This window comes from Salmo trutta, unplaced genomic scaffold (assembly GCF_901001165.1).
Source record: "Salmo trutta unplaced genomic scaffold, fSalTru1.1, whole genome shotgun sequence".
Classification (NCBI taxonomy): domain Eukaryota; kingdom Metazoa; phylum Chordata; class Actinopteri; order Salmoniformes; family Salmonidae; genus Salmo; species Salmo trutta.
The window spans coordinates 593,507-610,611 of record NW_021822469.1 but is presented as its reverse complement, the minus strand read 5'-3'; the positions used below and the strand labels follow the sequence as shown (position 1 = coordinate 610,611).

Sequence of the window (17,105 nt, the reverse complement as noted above, 5' to 3'; positions counted from 1 at the left end):
TAAAACAAGAAAACGAAAGCCAACAGTTCTGCCAGGTGAACACACAAGACAGAAAACAACTACCCACAAAACCCCAAAGAAAAACAGGCTGCCTAAGTATGGCTCCCAATTAGCGACAACGATGTACAGCTGTCCCTGATTGAGAGCCATACCAGGCCAAACCAAAGAAATACAAAGCATAGAAAAAAGGACATAGAATGCCCACCCTAGTCACACCCTGGCCTAACCAAAATAGAGAATAAAACCCTCTCTATGGCCAGGGCGTGACAGATATCCACATAGTCAAAATATAAAACCCAGTTGTTTAATAATTCTAAGATCTTCAAAAGGTCGGTGCTTGCTCATCCACTCAGTGTTCCACATAATGTAAACAGGTTAAGGGTTTAGATGACCTTATCCTCAACTTGTTAAAGGAAAACAACAGGAGACAAAAGGAGCACCTATGTGAGAATGCTGTTCATTGACTACAGCTCACTGTTCAACACCATAGTGCCCACAAAGCTAAGCGAAGCACCCTGGGACTAAACACCTCCCTCTGCAATTGGATCCTGGACTTCCTGACGGGCTGCCCCCAGGTGGTTAGGGTAGGCAACAACACATCTGCCACGCTGATCCTCAACACCGGGGCCCATCAGGGGTGCATGCTTAGTCCCCTCCTGTACTCCCTGTCCACATCGCCAACAAACTATCATGGTCCAAACACACCAAGACAGTCGTGAAGAGGGTACGACAACACCTTTTCCCCCTCAGGAGACTGAAAAGATTTGGCATAGGTCTCCAGATCCTCAAAAAGTTCTACAGCTGCACCATCGAGAGCATCCTGACCAGTTGCATCACCGCCTGGTATGGCAATTGCTCGGCATCTGACCTTAAAGCGCTACAGAGGGTATTGAATATGACCCAATACATCACTTGGGCCAAGCTTCCTGACATCCAGGACCTACTGTATATACTAGGCGGTGTCAGAGGAAGGCCACAAAAATTGTCAAAGACTCCAGTCACCCAAGTCATAGACTGTTCTCTCTGCTACCGCACGGCAAGTGGTACCGGAGTGCCAAGTCTAGGTCCAAAAAGCTCCATAACAGCTTCTAACCCCAAGCTATAAGACTGCTGAACAATTACAGTTTTTTACGATTGCTTACACACTAAAATTGAACTTTTCCCACAATTAGCAAAACCTTACACTCAAGGAGCAAAACACAAGGCTAGATTTGCACAACTGTAAGCACATTGTCAGCTTCACACTATTTGCAAAACATTACACACAGTGATTTGCAAAACACTACACACACGTGTATACATCAGACACAGAAGTATATCATGATGTCACTTCCTTGCAATTCCAAAGCACTGACTGTCTAATTACCACACCTATGAGCCAATCTGTTAAACACAGCCATTGGGTGCACAAACACATGATTGCTAAATTGTAGACACACCAATCAGGTTAAAGTACTATAAAAATGCAGCAGGTAAGTTCACCTGCCTTCAACCAAAATGGAAGGAGTCAGAAGAAGAGTGAGGGTGAGAGGAGGAGTACACAGAGGAGGAGAAGGAGGTAGAGGAAGAGGCAGAGGCCGAGCCAGAGGTCGAGGAAGACCTGAAGCAGGAGGATAAACGTGCACAAAGAAGAAGAGGACCAAACTTATCAAATGACATTCGTGCAACACTAGTGGACCATGTTGTGAACCACGGATTGACGCTGAGGGAGGCTGGACTGAGAGTTCAGCCAAATCTTAGCAGATATACAGTGGCATCTGTCATAAGGACTTTTCAACAGGAAAACAGGTAAAAGAAGATCTGTCTATTGTTACAGTAATCAGCCACTTATTGTATGCACCATATCAGCACTTGTGATACCCCTTCCTGTGACATTGTACAGTAAGTTACATGTATTGTTCTCTACATAGGATTGAGGGTCGGGAACGACAAGGAGGAAGGGGGCCCATATTCACGCAAGAACAAGAGAGAGATAATAAACATGGTTTTGGCCAATAATGCTATCAGGCTCAGAGAACTACAAGCCAACATTATCGGTGACCATGCCATTTTCAATAATGTCCATCAGGTCTCTCAGTCAACACTGGCACGCATCCTGAAAAGACATCAGGTTCAAATGAAACAACTTTATCGAGTGCCTTTTGAGCGGAATTCAGAGAGGGTCAAACGGCTGCGGCATGAGTATGTGGAGGTTTGTATTATTCACTTTAGCACTGTGATGTTGCATACTGCACACATTACTTTTTTACATTGACTGTATACTAGACATATCCTGAACTACACAATCTTGTCTTTCACTGTATTTCAGGGAGTTTTGCAGATGGATGCTGAGGAAATCCTGCATGAATTCATATATATTGATGAGGCAGGGTTCAACCTCACAAAAGCAAGAAGGAGAGGCAGAAATATAATTGGCCACAGGGCTATAATCGTGGGGGTAACATCACTCTTTGCGCTGCCATTTCACAGCATGGGGTTCTCCTCCGTCATGCCAAAATGGGCCCTTACAACACACCTCACATTCTCGCATTTTTGGACCGATTGCACCACATCGTCACAGCAGGTAATGAAATGCACCAGATGCAATACACTGTCATCTGGGACAATGTGTCATTCCACCGCTCTGCTTTGGTCCAGAACTGGTTTCAACACCATCCACAGTTGACAGTAATATACCTTCCACCATACTCTCCGTTTCTAAACCCTATGGAAGAGTTTTTCTCTGCATGGCGGTGGAAAGTTTACGATCTCCAGCCCCAGGCTCAGGTACCCCTCATTCAGGCCATGGAGGACGCCTGTGACCAAGTCCACGCCGCAGCTGTGCAAGGATGGATTCCACATTCAAGACAGTTCTTCCCGCGTTGTCTTGCTAATGAGGATATTGCTTGAGATGTTGATGAAATTCTCTGGCCAGATCCAGCTAGACGACGAGATAATGTATAGTATGTTTACTGTAGTATTTTCTGTACAATATTGTCCGTTTTTTTTTAGATAATTTTGTTGTTATTTACTGTAATTGTAACCTGTACTGGATACAGTATTTTACGTTTGTCGCGCTAACAGTGTTATGCACACTACTGTAGTAGCATGAAAACTGGGACGTGTTTTGTTGTGATTCTCCATGTTGACTGATTTGGGTATATGGAGAGAAATAAATGATATTTTCCTCAGTCTGCAGCATTGGTCTCGTGTAGTGTTTGTATAGTTGCACTTTCTCTGTGTACTTCATTTACAGTACTCTAATCACTGACAATTAGACTTGCTAAAAGTGTTTTAGGTTAGCAACAGCAGATTGAAGTCATATGAAATGTGTGTTTCGTATGGTAACAAAATATTGTTTTTATGAAGTTGTGTATAGTTTTGACAAAAGTGTTCAATTTTGCAAATTATCTGAAGTGTTGTGCTACTTTGGTGTAGGGTTGTGCTAATTGTGTGTAGTGTTTTGACAAACCGGGCCCTATTTTCAAAATTGTGCTTAAACAATTGAGAAAAACTGTAATCCTATGGCCACCCAGACTTTGTTTTTACACTGCTGCTACTCGCTGTTTATCTATGCATTGTCACTTTACCCCTACCTACATGTACAAATTAGCTCGACTAACGTGTACCCCCTGACCATTGACTGGGTACGTACCCCCGTATATAGCCTCGTTATTGTTATGTAATTTTATTGTTACTTTTTATTTAAAAAATGTACTTTAGTTTATTTAGTAAATATCTTAACTCTATTTCTTGAACTGCATTGTGGGTTAAGGGCTTGTACGTAAGCATTTCACAGTAAGGTTTACATCTGTTGTATTCGGCACATGTGACAAATACAATTTGATTTGATAGTTTGATACTGCAGGACATCCTGCATATGATAAGACATCCTAGACCTGGCTGTGTTCCAGATGGAGCCCTATCTCCTTTACAGGGCACTACTTTTGACCAGGGCCTATAGGGCTATATAGGGTAAAGGGTGCCATTTGTGTGTATCATGTTAGTTTATTTAGTTCATAGAGGGAAAATGAGGAGTGAAGGAAAGTTTAATTTACTTTCAACACAGCTTTGTGTGTGTGTGTGTGTGTGTGTGTGTGTGTGTGTGTGTGTGTGTGTGTGTGTGTGTTGTGTGTGTGTGTGTGTGTGTGTGTGACCATCACATTTACCTATTCATCCCAGACAGATAGACCCATGAAGGGGAGAGCGGGACGTGGAGAGAGGACATCTATTGTGAAATGAGATGCAGCCCTTGATGTTTATTTAACTGTAGGTGGGAAGGTAGAGAGACGAGCATTAGTTTCTATGTCAGTCTACGTCAGTACCTTTAAGGCGGTCTCCATCGGTGGCCCTGTATATATATGTCTGTACCTCTGTCTCTTAACTAAATCTACAACACCACACCAGCAGAGAGAAACACTGATCTAACACACTACTGTACATCTCTCAGCTGACAACTCTATTGTTACAAGGATGCAGGCAGAGGAATACAATCGTAGAGGTAAGAAAGGCTTCTTCTCTATATAGTGCTGAGTAAAGCTAAAACCATGTATTTAGATTGTTGGTAGGTATTGTAGGTAGGTATTGTAGGTAGGTATTGTAGGTAGGTATTGTAGGTAGGTATTGTAGGTAGGTATTGTAGGTAGGTATTGTAGGTAGGTATTGTAGGTAGTTATTGTAGGTAGTTATTGTAGGTAGTTATTGTAGGTAGTTAATGTAGGTAGGTATTTTAGGTAGTTATTGTAGGTAGGTATTGTAGGTAGGTATTGTAGGTAGGTATTGTAGGTAGGTATTGTAGGTAGGTAGATGGTTGGTATTGTAGGTTGGTAGATGGTTGGTGTTGTAGGTAGATAGATGGTTGGTATTGTAGGTAGATGGTTGGTAATGTAGGTAGATGGTTGGTATTGTAGGTAGATGGTTGGTATTGTAGGCAGGTAGATGGTTGGTATTGTAGGTAGGTAGATGGTTGGTGTTGTAGGTAGGTAGATGGTTGGTTGGTATTGTAGGTAGGTAGATGGTTGGTGTTGTAGATGGTTGGTATTGTAGGTAGTTATTGTAGGTAGGTAGGTATTGTAGGTAGATGGTTGGTATTGTAGGCAGGTAGATGGTTGGTGTTGTAGGTAGGTAAATGGTTGGTATTGTAGGTAGATAGATGGTTGGTATTGTAGACAGGTAGATGGTTGGTATTGTAGGTAGATGTATGGTTGGTATTGTAGGTAGGTAGATGGTTGGTATTGTAGGCAGGTAGATGGTTGGTATTGTAGGCAGGTAGATGGTTGGTATTGTAGGTTGGTAGATGGTTGGTGTTGTAGGTAGATAGATGGTTGGTATTGTAGGTAGATGGTTGGTATTGTAGGTAGATGGTTGGTATTGTAGGAAGATGGTTGGTATTGTAGGCAGGTAGATGGTTGGTATTGTAGGTAGGTAGATGGTTGGTGTTGTAGGTAGGTAGATGGTTGGTTGGTATTGTAGGTAGGTAGATGGTTGGTGTTGTAGATGGTTGGTATTGTAGGTAGTTATTGTAGGTAGGTAGGTATGTAGGTAGATGGTTGTATTGTAGGTAGGTAGATGGTAGGTATGGTATATGGTTGGTATTGTAGGTAGATGGTTGGTATTGTAGGCAGGTAGATGGTTGGTGTTGTAGGTAGGTAAATGGTTGGTATTGTAGGTAGTTATTGTAGGTAGGTAGGTAGGTAGATGGTTGGCATTGTAGGTAGGTAGATGGTAGGTATTGTAGGTAGTTATTGTAGGTAGATGGTTGGTATTGTAGGCAGGTAGATGGTTGGTGTTGTAGGTAGGTAGATGGTAGGTATTGTAGGTAGTTATTGTAGGTAGATGGTTGGTATTGTAGGCAGGTAGATGGTTGGTGTTGTAGGTAGGTAGATGGTAGGTATTGTAGGTAGTTATTGTAGGTAGATGGTTGGTATTGTAGGCAGGTAGATGGTTGGTGTTGTAGGTAGATAGATAGTTGGTATTGTAGGTAGGTAGATGGGAACAATAAAAGGCAACTCTAAAATATGCAGTTTTGTCATACTGTACAACGCAATGCCACAGATGTGTCAGGTTTTGAGGGAGCGTGCAAATGGCATGCAGACTACAGGAATGTACATCAGAGCGGTTGCCAGAGAATTGAATGTTCATTTCTCTACCATAAGCCGCCTCCAACGTTGTTTTAGAGAATTTGGCAGTACGTCCAATCGGCCTCGTTAACCACGCCAGCCCAGGACCTCCACATCCGGCTTCTTCACCTGCAGGATCGTCTGGGACCAGCCACCCGAACAGCTGATAAAACTGTAATAAATCTCTTTTGTGGGGAAAAAAATATTCTGATTGGCTGGGCCTGGTTTCCCAGTAGATGGACCTGGCTCCCAAATGGGTGGGCCGATATCTCCTTGGTCCACCCATGGCTGCGCCCCTGTCATGTGAAATCCATAGATTAGGGCCTAATGAATTTATTTAAATGAACTGATTTCCTTTAAAAAAAAAAAGTCCTTATATGAACTGTAAAATCGCTGAAATTATTTGCATGTTGCGTTTATATTTTTGCTCAGTATAATATGCTATCTAATATTGTGTAATCTGTCTGTTGTTTTGTTATACCCTGAAGAAGACCAAAACATCTATTTCTATAGATCTCAAAGAGTGGTTGAACATTGTTTGTGATTGATATCCTATATAATATCTAATATTGTGTAATCTGACTGTAATCTGACTGTTGTGTGTTGTCCGTCGTCCAGGTAAAGAGATGGTGGATTACATCACTAGGTACCTGACCACCATCAGAGAGAGGAAGGTGACCCCAGGCCCAGAGGTAAAGCCTGGCTATATGAGAGAGCTGCTGCCAGACAGCGCCCCCACTGACCCGGAGGACTGGGACTGTATCTTCAGGGACATAGAGAAGGTCATCATGCCTGGGGTACGTTATGTTCACACATTATATACTCAGCAAAAAAAGAAACATCCCTTTTTCAGGACCCTGTCTTTCAAAGAGAATTCGTAAAAATCCAAATAACTTCACAGATCTTCATTGTAAAGGGTTTAAACACTATTTCCAATGCTTGTTCAATGAACCATAAACAATTCATGAACATGAACATGAACAGTCGTTAAGACACTAACAGCTTACAGGCAATTAAGGTCACAGTTATGAAAACTTAGGACACTAAAGAGGCCTTTCTACTGACTGAAAAACACCAAAAGAAAGATGCCCAGGGTCCCTGCTCATCTGCGTGAACGTGCCTTAGGCATGCTGCAAGGGGGCATGAGGATTGCAGATGTGGCCAGGGCAATAAATTGCAATGTCCGTACTGTGAGATGCCTAAGACAGCGCTAACAGGGAGACAGGACGGACAGCTGATCGTCCTCGCAGTGGCAGACCACATGTAACAACACCTGCACATGATCGGTACATCCGAACATCACACCTGTGGGACAGGTACAGGATGGCAACAACAACTGCCCGAGTTACACCAGGAACGCACAATACCCCCATCAGTGCTCAGACTGTCCGCAATAGGCTGAGAGAGGCTGGACTGAGGGCTTGTGGGCCTGTTGTATGGCAGGTCCTCACCAGACATCACCGGCAACAACGTCGCCTTTGGAGGTGGAGGGTCCGTCATGGTCTGGGGCGGTGTGTCACAGCATCATCGGACTGAGCTTGTTGTCATTGCAGGCAATCGCAACGCTGTGCGTTACAGGGAAGACATCCTCCTCCCTCATGTGGTACCCTTCCTGCAGGCTCATCTTGACATGACCCTTCAGTATGACAATGCAACCAGCCATACTGCTTGTTCTGGGACCTGTTGGATCGGAGGGTGAGGGCTGGGGCCATTCCCCCCAGAAATGTCCGGGAACTTGCAGATGCCTTGGTGAAGGAGTGGGGTAACATCTCACAGCAGGAACTGGCAAATCTGGTGCAGTCCAGATGCAGCTGGTGGCCACACCAGATACTGACTGTTACTTTTGATTTTGACCCCCCTTTGTTCAGGGACACATTATTCCATTTCTGTTTGTCACATGTCTGTGGATCTTGTTCAGTTTATGTTTCAGTTGTTGAATCTTGTTATGTTCATACAAATATTTACACATGTTAAGTTTGCTGAAAATAAACACAGTTGACAGTGAGAGGACGTTTCTTTTTTTGCTGAGTTTATAACAAGGACCTCAATTGCCGAGTGACTATGAGACGTTACCAGGACCATTGTGATTCAAACATGAATTGTTCACTGAGTGACTATGAGACGTTACCAGGACCATTGTGATTCAAACATGAATTGTTCACTGAGTGACTATGAGACGTTACCAGGACCATTGTGATTCAAACATGAATTGTTCACTGAGTGACTATGAGACGTTACCAGGACCATTGTGATTCCAACATGAATTGTTCACTGAGTGACTATGAGACATTACCAGGACCAATGTGGATCAAACATGAATTGTTCACTGTAACTTGTTGTAAGGATATTCTGTCCCCCAAAGTATCTTTCTGGCACTAATGATGGAGTGTGCTTGTGCCTGCGTGTGTGTTTGTGTGTGTGTGTTGGTCAGGTGGTCCACTGGCAGAGCCCCTACATGCATGCGTACTACCCAGCCCTGACCTCCTGGCCCTCCATGTTAGGAGACATGCTGGCTGATGCCATCAACAACATCGGATTCACCTGGGTAACCATCTTATCACATCCAACTTTATTTACTCTTTGTGTGGAACTACACAAAATTAACTCACTTAATTATCCAACTAAAGTTTTGGTTTAAAGACTTGAATATCATGTTTTTTTAAAGATATTTCCTGGCAGCACATTAACTGTTACATCAAGTTTGTGAGTTTTTTTTCTCCACATGAGCCATGGGTTAACTAGAAGTAACTTCGGATACAATCATCTGTTACAGAAAACTCCTGCAGGAAATCCTATAGTAGTGTGATATTTATTTATTTATGAATTAATTATTTATGATAGAATAACATGATGTTGTGTTGGGTCCAGGCCTCCAGCCCGGCATGTACAGAGCTGGAGATGAACGTGATGGACTGGTTGTGTAAAGCCCTTGGTCTCCCCACCTTCTTCCTCCATCACCACCCAGACAGCACCGGGGGAGGAATACTTCAGGTAGGATAGATACACCTGGATACACCTGACCATACTCACCTTTACAGTACCAACTAGACAGCACCGAGGGAGGAATACTTCAGGTAGGATAGATACACCTGGATACACCTGACCATACTCACCTTTACAGTACCAACTAGACAGCACCGAGGGAGGAATACTTCAGGTAGGATAGATACACCTGGATACACCTGACCATACTCACCTTTACAGTACCAACTAGACAGCACCGGGGGAGGAATACTTCAGGTAGGATAGATACACCTGGAAACACCTGACCATACTCACCTTTACAGTACCAACTAGACAGCACCGGGGCAGGAATACTTCAGGTAGGATAGATACACCTGGATACACCTGAGCATACTCACCTTTACAGTACCAACTAGACAGCACCGAGGGAGGAATACTTCAGGTAGGATAGATACACCTGGATACACCTGACCATACTCACCTTTACAGTACCAACTAGACAGCACCGAGGGAGGAATACTTCAGGTGGGATAGATACACCTGGATACACCTGACCATACTCACCTTTACAGCACCAACTAGACAGCACCGGGGGAGGAATACTTCAGGTAGGATAGATACACCTGGATACACCTGACCATACTCACCTTTACAGTACCAACTAGACAGCACCGAGGGAGGAATACTTCAGGTAGGATAGATACACCTGGATACACCTGACCATACTCACCTTTACAGTACCAACTAGACAGCACCGGGGGAGGAATACTTCAGGTAGGATAGATACACCTGGATACACCTGACCATACTCACCTTTACAGTACCAACTAGACAGCACCGGGGGAGGAATACTTCAGGTAGGATAGATACACCTGGATACACCTGACCATACTCACCTTTACAGTACCAACTAGACAGCACCGGGGGAGGAATACTTCAGGTAGGATAGATACACCTGGATACACCTGACCATACTCACCTTTACAGTACCAACTAGACAGCACCGGGGGAGGAATACTTCAGGTAGGATAGATACACCTGGATACACCTGAGCATACTCACCTTTACAGTGCCAACTAGACAGCACCGGGGGAGGAATACTTCAGGTAGGATAGATACACCTGGATACACCTGACCATACTCACCTTTACAGTACCAACTAGACAGCACCGAGGGAGGAATAGGCAGGTAGACATGTACCTGCCTGTCTACTGGAGAGAGACATGTACTCTCACAGCACCACCTAGTGGTGAATGGGAATACCATTCTCTACACTCCTCTCAGAGAGCAATAAATAAGATCCCTCAGGTGTTTCAGTTTACATAAACGTAGTGCTTTTCTCCCTCCCTCCCTCCCTCCCTCCCTCCCTCCCTCCCTCCCTCCCTCCCTCCCTCCCTCCCTCCCTCCCTCCCTCCCTCCCTCCTCTCAGAGCACAGTGAGTGAGAGTAGTCTGGTAGCTCTGCTGGCTGCCAGGAAGGCCAGGATCCAGCAGGAGAAGAGGACAGATCCAGCAGACAGAGACCTGGACGACTCAGTGGTCAACTCCAGACTGGTGGCCTACGCATCAGACCAGGTCATGATGGGATGGGTTAGGGACCCACACACACGCACATATGCAACGTTTGCAAAAATGCACGCATGCACGAAAGCACACACACACGCGCACAAATAGTGAGTTCTGCATAACGAGAGCTTGTCTCTGTCTGTCTGTCCGTCTGTCCGTCTGTCCGTCTGTCCGTCTGTCCGTCTGTCCGTCTGTCCATCCATCTGCCTGTCTGTCTGTCCGTCTGTCTGTCCATCTCTCCGTCTGCTCTCTGCCTCTATCAGGCTCACTCCTCAGTGGAGAAGGCAGGTCTGATCTCTCTGGTGAAGATCAGGTTCCTCCCTCCAGACGACCACTTCTCCCTGAGAGGAGACACTCTGAAACAGGCCATCCAGGAGGACAGGAGGAGAGGACTGGTACCTGTCATGGTAGGTAATGGTAAGGTATATTAGGGGATGGTAGGTCATGGTAGGGTATATTAGGGGGTGGTAGGTCATGGTAGGGTATATTAGGGGATGGTAGGTCATGGTAGGATATATTAGGGGGTGGTAGGTCATGGTAGGGTCTTTAGGGGATGGTAGGTCATGGTAGGGTTGTTTAGGGGATGGTAGGTCATGGTAGTATATATTAGGGGCGGTAGATCATGGTAGGGTATATTAGGGGATGGTAGGTCATGGTAGGGTAAATTAGGGGGTGGTAGGTCATGGTAGGGTTTATTAGGGGATGGTAGGTCATGGTAGGGTATATTAGGGGGTGGTAGGTCATGGTAGGGTATATTAGGGGATGGTAGGTCATGGTAGGGTATATTAGGGGTGGTAGGTCATGGTAGGGTATATTAGGGGATGGTAGGTCGTGGTAGGGTATATTAGGGGGTGGTAGGTCATGGTAGGGTATATTAGGGGATGGTAGGTCATGGTAGGGTATATTAGGGGTGGTAGGTCATGGTAGGGTATATTAGGGGATGGTAGGTCGTGGTAGGGTATATTAGGGGGTGGTAGGTCATGGTAGGGTATATTAGGGGATGGTAGGTCATGGTAGGGTATATTAGGGGATGGTAGGTCATGGTAGGATATATTAGGGGATGGTAGGTCATGGTAGGGTATATTAGGGGATGGTAGGTCATGGTAGGGTAAATTAGGGGATGGTAGATCATGGTAGGGTATATAGGTTGTAACCAATCCAATTATCATGTTTGTTTGTTTGTTTCAGCTGTGTGCCACTCTGGGGACCACGGGGGTGTGTGCCTTCGACGACCTGTCAGAGCTGGGACCAGTGTGTACGTCTGTATCTCCTACCTCTAATTATTATACACACCCGTATGACATACAACACGTACCACACATAACATGTATGACATATGACTTAGAAAAATCTCAGCGTCCTGGGTCCGTAGTCATAAAGCGTCTCAGAGTAACAGCGCTGATCATGAATGGACGGGAGACGGGGGGGACGGGGGGACGTTGCTCTGCTCCTATGAGCCGTTCCTGCTCGCACAAGCCAAGGTTCCCGCGAGGCTACTTTATACTTACTCTGAGACGCTGCATGAATACAGATAAGGGTCGCAGGTTCAAGTTCCACTCGGATTCCCACCGCCCCCCAGATTCTCTGCAAAACGTGTTTGTATTCCTCCCCCTGCCTGGCCTAGGTGCAGAGGAAGGTCTGTGGCTGCATGTGGATGCAGCGTACGCCGGCTCTGCGTTCCTCTGCCCTGAGCTGAGAGGACCTCTGGGGGGTATAGAGTACGCTGACTCCTTCGCATTCAACCCTTCCAAATGGATGATGGTCCACTTCGACTGCACTGCCTTCTGGTGAGAGAGAGGGAAGGGGAGGGAGGGAGGGAGGAAGGGGAGGGAGGGAGAGAGAAAGGGGAGGGAGAGAGGGAGGGAGAGAGAAAGGGGAGGGAGAGAGGAATGGGAGGGAGAGAGAGAGGGAGAGAGAGAGGAATGGGAGAAAGGAAGAGAGAGGGAGAGAGAGAGAGGGAGGAAGACCTGGTTTTCATCCTGTCCTGCAGTCTAATGACCAAATCGCCCTCTAGTGGCCTCATGGGTGGAATATTAATAATAATAAATTAACATTTCAGAAAGACAGCCGGAAATCTGGTGTTTCTATGTCAAACGGTTTTGTTATAGTTCAGTCTTCTGTACTGTATATAAAGTGTAATATTGGGATGTAAACTCAAAATGTAATACATTTCATCTCTATATCTGACATGGTCTTCTGTTTGTTAAGTCCATAACCATGTGTGAGGTGTAAACTTTTGTTTCAAAGTAGATTTGTTTAAGACTACTAAGAAACACTGTGTGACCCTGATTTAGCCCACTGCAGTAAAATCTTTTAAAAAGAGAGAGGGTGGTAGAGAGGAGTTATGACGACCCTCAAGGGCTTTCCAGACACGAAGCGGTGGCAGAGTTGCCCATTCATCATTTATTGGAGCTAGGCGGGAGGCAGAATTTTATCCAGGTAGAGCGATCGCCGTTGCTCGTGCACGTGAAAGCCACTCAGCCAAGGCAGAGAAAATAGGACTCTGCTCTATTTTGGCTAACTCCGCTCAGCCCCATGGCATCCTGTCTGGAAAGCCCTTCAGGCTTCATGTACAGTGTTACTAATCTGGGGATAGAGACATAGTAACATGTTTTCTACGCTGGTCCTAACAGGGTGAAGGACAAGTACAAGCTCCAACAAACCTTCAGTGTCGACCCTGTCTACCTCAGACACGAAAACTCAGACCAAGCCACCGACTTCATGGTACAAACTACCTACATTTGACATTTTAGTCATTTAGCAGACGCGCTTATCCAGAGCGACTTGCAGTAGTGAGTGCATACATTTTCCTACTTTCTTCGTACTGGTCCCCCGTGGGAATCAAACCCACAACCCTGGCATTGCAAACTCTACCAACTGAACCACGCTCTATACCTACCTACCAATTTGAAGACTTTATTTTTAACATTTACTTCATGGTACACACTACCTACCTTTTGTATACTCCTGTGATAAACTCATCAACATTGTTGGTCCAACTTCTGCCTTTAAACACAGACCTAGGATCAGCTGTACCCAAATCCTAACATTAACCACTGTCGGGAAAGCATGCAAATCTTGAAACTGATCTTGATCGTGAAACTGATCTGGAAACTGATCTGCATCTTAATCTATAGATGTTAACGTTGATTTGAATGTTAACCTTGATCCTGATCCACTGTGTCTGTCAGCATTGGCAGATCCCCCTGAGTCGACGGTTCCGCTCTCTGAAGCTGTGGTTCGTGATGCGCTCCTTCGGTCTGAAGAACCTTCAGGGACACATCAGACATGTATGTAGTCTGTCTGTCTGTCTGTCTGTCTGTCTGTCTGTCTGTCTGTCTGTCTGTCTGTCTGTCTGTCTGTCTGTCTGTCTGTCTGTTTCTTTCTCCCTCTGTAATTTGAGATGCTGCATTACAGTGACTGACCTCTGTTTGTGTTTTCAGGGTGTAGAGATGGCTAAGCTACTGGAGTCTCTAGTTAGATGTGACCCTAACTTTGACATGCCTGCTGAGAGACACCTTGGCTTGGTGGTCTTCTGTCTCAAGGTATGTGGCCTATCCTTGTATTGTAAAGTTGTGTTGTGTTGTAAAGTTGTGTTGTGCTGTATTGTAAAGTTGTGTTGTTTTGTAAAGTTGTGTTGTATTGTAAAGTTGTGTTGTAAAGTTGTGTTGTGTTGTATTGTAAAGTTGTGTTGTGTTGTAAAGTTGTATTGTAAAGTTGTGTTGTGTTGTATTGTGTTGTAAAGTTGTGTTGTAAAGTTGTGTTATATTGTAAAGTTGTGTTGTGTTGTAAAGTTGTATTGTATTGTAAAGTTGTGTTGTATTGTAAAGTTGTGTTGTATTGTAAAGTTGTGTTGTATTGTGTTGTAAAATTGTGTTGTATTGTATTGTAAAGTTGTGTTGTGTTGTATCATATACTGTACATCTCCCATTGAGGAACATTTGAACAGGATTCACCATCTCACACAGAACACAGTATAGAGATGGGTCTCTACAATGTCCACATAGCTGGTTCTTACATGTCATGGTCACCTGTGAACATACTGTATAGGTCAGAATTCAGTCTGTTGCTCTGAGCTGGATAATGATTGACAGGGCTTGTTCATGGCAATGTACAGCTTAGAGGTCAACTGCTATCACAGCCAGGAGTTCAAAGGTCAGTCATTGTCTGTTTAAGCCTGTGAGGTAACAGGTATGTTATTATGCTGCTCAAGGTGAAGGGCAGAACACTGATAGAGATCATTCCTTCAAGTGGATAACCTGGGTCTGCCCAACCCACCTCTAAGGCTGGGATTCAATCCGATCACAGTCTTTGGACAATGCTCCACTTAAAGGTTGTTTCTGGTTGAGTCTACATATGCAGCATTTTAATGAGGTCTCTGCTAACGTGGGAACATTGCCTTTAAAAGCAGCATTGTCTCCAACCTGAATGGTTTGAATTCCGGCCTAAGCATTGAACCCAACTCCAACCTGACTGGATTAGATCCGGGCCTAAGTATTGAACCCAACTCCAAGCTGACTTGGATTGAATCCCAGCCTGACTATTGAACCCAACTCCAACCTGATTTGGGTTGAATCCCGGCCTGACTATTGAACCCAACTCCAACCTGATTTGGGTTGAATCCCGGCCTGACTATTGAACCCAACTCCAACCTGATTTGGGTTGAATCCCGGCCTGACTATTGAACCCAACTCCAAACTGATTTGGGTTGAATCCCGGCCTAAGTATTGAACCCAACTCTAGTTTGAATACAAATTAAAATTTGATCACGTTCACATTTTCTCAGAACACAAATAAATGGGCCTATTTTAGGATATAAATACAGAGCTTACTTACACATTATGTCAATTGAAATCTCGTCGCACTGCCTCTCCTTAAACTTACGTCAATGAGAAAAGGGCCAAATACAGGTATCTCTCAACTGTCAAATCTCTCTCTCTCCCCCTTCTCTCTCTCTGTCTCCCCCCCTCTCTCTGTCTCCCCATCTCTCCCCCCCTCCCTCTCTCTCTGTCTCACCCTCCCTCTCTCTCAGGAAGGGAATGCCCTGACTCAGGAGTTGCTACGGCGACTGACGCGGTCCGGCACCATGTACCTTGTCCCCGCCGACATCGATAGGAAACGCATCATCCGCTTCACCGTGACGTCACAGCTGACCACCTCAGAGGACATTATCAGGGACTGGAACATCATTCGCAAAATGGCCGCCGACCTTCTGGCCGAGGATGCTGAAAAACAGGCAGTCAGTAAAATGGAGGAGCAGCAGTCTCCAGTCAGAAAAACTGTTGAGAAGCTGTCAGAGACAAACAGTGATTCGGAGAATCACACAACAGCAGCAGCAGAGGGCTTGGCTGCCTCTCTCATGAGTAGGAAACCAAAGGAGATTGAAAAGGCCATCAGTGACACAGAGGATGAAACACTGAAAACACCCAAAAAGCAAGAGACCGGCCCGACACAGACCAGCCCCAAGACAGGATCCAAAGAGCTGGAGGCTGGCCAGACACAGACCAGCCCCAAGACAGGATCCAAAGAGCTGGAGGCCGGCCAGACACAGACCAGCCCCGAGACAGGATCCAAAGAGCTAGAGGCCAGCCCCAAGACAGGACTCAGAGAGCTAGTGACCAGCCAGGCCCAGACCAGCCAGGACCCAGAGACAGGAGCCAGAGACGGTCCTGAGGAAATCCCCTGTACTGCTGCCTTCAGAGTTCAGAGGGTCCAACCACAGCTCCGCTTGGACAGTGATAAGACTGGATTTAGACCACCACCACCATTCTGGATGGATAAAGAAAAGTCTGGGTCTGAGAACAGGCCGAGGAGGACAGTACGCTCTCTGAGCTGCAGCAGTGAGCCCTTACCTGGCCCCATTGGGCCCCTGTTTGGTCATAACACTGATCCCCTTTCTAAGCCTCTCTCTAGCTCTGTCACGGACTCGCAGCCTGGACATAAAGACCCAGACCTCATCCCCCCCCTAAATGACACCCAGCTCAGGCGTCTCTCCTCAGGCCCAAGCCCCTCAGGCCTCTTTCAGATCCCAGAGTGGCCTTCTCCAACCAATTCCAACCAGCTGGGAAAACGGGTCCTGAGGAAGCTCACCAAGTTCTACAGCTTGCCCAGTTTCTGCCACCTGTGGGTGCAGTGTGGGCGCTACCAGGTGTGCTGCCCTGTCAGGGGACTTCAGATCGCCCCAAAGCTCAGATCTCCCCAAATCCCTGGTCCTCCTCTGGGTGTAGGAGACTCAGCTGTTGGTCTTGTTCCTCTGTGACTACAGTAGATACCGCTAACTTTCCTGCTCTACTGTAGCCAAGGTTAGCTCCTGGGTCATATTCATTAGGCACACCGTAGCAACATGTTTTGCAATGGAAAATGAATGTTTCTTAATGTACAAGTTCAGGTAGTCCCACCTTGGTCCAATCCGTTTTCTTCCATTTGGTGCCCGATGCATACGACCCTGTAGTCTCCCTCCCAAATGTTTCCCACAAACA

At 45.6% G+C, this 17,105-nt stretch overlaps 1 long non-coding RNA gene and 1 pseudogene across 1 annotated transcript; both read left to right on the top strand.

Moving 5' to 3' along the window:
* The first annotated feature begins 2,062 nt into the window (after positions 1 to 2,062).
* On the top strand, positions 2,063 to 2,386 carry LOC115182363 (uncharacterized). The gene is made up of 2 exons (XR_003873723.1): positions 2,063 to 2,191; positions 2,309 to 2,386. It is a non-coding gene; the product is annotated as an uncharacterized LOC115182363 (long non-coding RNA).
* Positions 2,387 to 6,714: 4,328 nt separating this feature from the next.
* LOC115182367 (histidine decarboxylase-like) lies at positions 6,715 to 16,934 on the top strand (annotated as a pseudogene).
* Positions 16,935 to 17,105: the final 171 nt, after the last annotated feature.